The 2,500-nt window shown below is 50.7% G+C and overlaps 2 non-coding genes across 2 annotated transcripts; both read left to right on the forward strand.

The window, feature by feature from the left end:
• The first annotated feature begins 242 nt into the window (after positions 1 to 242).
• trnag-ucc (transfer RNA glycine (anticodon UCC)) lies at positions 243 to 314 on the forward strand. Its single transcript has one exon. It is a non-coding gene; the product is annotated as a tRNA-Gly (tRNA).
• A 515-nt stretch (positions 315 to 829) lies between these two features.
• trnag-ucc (transfer RNA glycine (anticodon UCC)) lies at positions 830 to 901 on the forward strand. The gene has a single exon. It is a non-coding gene; the product is annotated as a tRNA-Gly (tRNA).
• The last annotated feature ends 1,599 nt before the right edge of the window (positions 902 to 2,500 follow it).

The raw sequence follows: 2,500 nt of genomic DNA on the forward strand, positions 1-2,500 counted from the left end.
GGAGGTTGCGCAATTGGTCAGTGTCTTTATTTGCAGCCTTTGCGGTTCTTGCGTCACCCCGTTGTATTTATTTAGCCAGCACGGAAAGACAGCGCTTTTTTGTACGTGACGGGATCCACACCCTGGACTTGCGCTCTTTAGTATCGGGCCCAAACAAAGATCGCATCAGCTCCTCTAGCCCTATCAGCGACTCATGTGCTCTGAGCGCTCTTACTGACTGCGCAAGCCGGCATCATCCACATGCGCTGGTGGTATAGTGGTGAGCATAGCTGCCTTCCAAGCAGTTGACCTGGGTTCGATTTCTGGCCAGTGCATTTCCTTTGGTTTGGGCTGTGAGGGGGTGTCGGCACCCTAGATTACCCTTGGCGAGCGTAGTGGTTTACCAGTGGGAGCTCACAGGCCCAAGGGCGTGGAGAAACAGCTCGAGTTTCTCTTCATTATCGCATAAATCTTTCGCCTTTTACTAAAGATTTCCGTGGAGGGGAACTTTTTGCGAGTGACTTGTATTTTTGGAGGCTCTGATCACAGCAGAGCTACACTGGAATGTCAAGAAGAGAGTGAGTTTGGCCATCTGCTAACACGCGATGGGAGGTTGCGCAACTGGTCAGTGTCTTTATTTGCAGCCTTTGCGGTTCTTGCGTCACCCCGTTGTATTTATTTAGCCAGCACGGAAAGACAGCGCTTTTTTGTACGTGACGGGATCCACACCCTGGACTTGCGCTCTTTAGTATCGGGCCCAAACAAAGATTGCATCAGCTCCTCTAGCCCTATCAGCTACTCATGTGCTCTGAGCGCTCTTACTGACTGCGCAAGCCGGCATCATCCACATGCGCTGGTGGTATAGTGGTGAGCATAGCTGCCTTCCATGCAGTTGACCTGGGTTCGATTTCCGGCCAGTGCATTTCCTTTGGTTTGGGCTGTGAGGGGGTGTCGGCACCCTAGATTACCCTTGGCGAGCGTAGTGGTTTACCAGTGGGAGCTCACAGGCCCAAGGGCGTGGAGAAACAGCTCGAGTTTCTCTTCATTAGCGCATAAATCTTTCGCCTTTTACTAAAGATTTCCGTAGAGGGGAACTTTTTGCGAGTGACTTGTATTTTTAGAGGCTCTGATCACAGCAGAGCTACACTGGAATGTCAAGAAGAGAGTGAGTTTGGCCATCTGCTAACACGCGATGGGAGGTTGCGCAACTGGTCAGTGTCTATTTGCAGTTTTTTTGCGGTTCTTGCGTCACCGCGTCATATTTATTTAGCCTGCCCGGAAAAACAGCGCTTTTTTTGTACGTGACGGGATCCAAACCCTGGACTTGCTCTCTTTAGTGCCGGGCCCAAACAAAGTTTGCATCAGCTCCTCTCGCCCTATCTTACTCATGTGCTTTGCGCGCTCTTACCGACCGCACAAGCCAGAATAATCCACGTGTGCAGGTGGTATAGTGGTGAGCATAGCTGCCTTCCAAACAGTTGACCCGGGATCGATGCCCGGCCAACGCATTCCCTTTGGTTTTGGCTGAAGTCAACGCAGAACTCCTTCTGTAACCCCTGGCTGCACCAAAACCTTCTGGATGTGTCGTTCGGCAGCAGAAAAACAATGGCACTCCCCGTCGGGGAATCGAACCCCTGTCTTACGCATGACAGGCGGAGATACTGTCCTAAACAAAGCGTTGCTTTTTGTTACGCTGACCCAGCTCTTACACCATAAAATACCGGATGGACCCATAATCAGCTGAAGTCGTTTCACTTTTGGAATGCTACACGTTACAGGGGTCATTATTTGGACTGTTTTATTTGTTAATTTGTTTTCTCCAACTTCTCAGATGGAGGCATGAGAAAGAGATTGCTTTGCCTTCATTGGGCTTGTGGTTACTGGACTTATGTGACTTTTACTACTCCCGTTTGGAGGGAGGGGGGTGACGAATAGCAAGTGGGCAGGTGTCGGCACCCTAGATTACCCTTGGCGAGCGTAGTGGTTTACCACAGAGAGCTCACAGGCCCAAGGGCTTGGAGACACAGCTCGAGTTTCTCTTCATTATCGCATAAATCTTTCACCTTTACTAAAGATTTCCGTGGAGGGGAACTTTTTGCAAGATACTTGTATTTTTGGAGGCTCTGATCACAGCAGAGCTACACTGGAATGTCAAGAAAAGAGTGAAAGTTTGACTTCAGCCAAAACCAAAGGGAATGCGTTGGCCGGGCATCGATCCCGGGTAAACTGTTTGGAAGGCAGCTCCGCCTGTCACGTGGAAGACCGGGGTTTGATTCCCCGACGGGGAGTGCCATTGTTTTTCTGCTGCCGAAAGACACATCCAGAAGGTTTTGGTGCAGCCAGGGGTTACACAAGGAGTTCTGCGTTGACTTCAGCCAAAACCAAAGGGAATGCGTTGGCCGGGCATCGATCCCGGGTAAACTGTTTGGAAGGCAGCTATGCTCACCACTATACCACCAGCGCATGTGGATGATGCCGGCTTGCGCAGTCAGTAAGAGCGCTCAGAGCACATGAGTCGCTG

The sequence above is a fragment of the Sinocyclocheilus grahami genome, unplaced genomic scaffold, assembly GCF_001515645.1.
Source record: "Sinocyclocheilus grahami isolate Dianchi unplaced genomic scaffold, SAMN03320097.WGS_v1.1 scaffold1278.1, whole genome shotgun sequence".
Taxonomy (NCBI): Eukaryota; Metazoa; Chordata; class Actinopteri; order Cypriniformes; family Cyprinidae; genus Sinocyclocheilus; species Sinocyclocheilus grahami.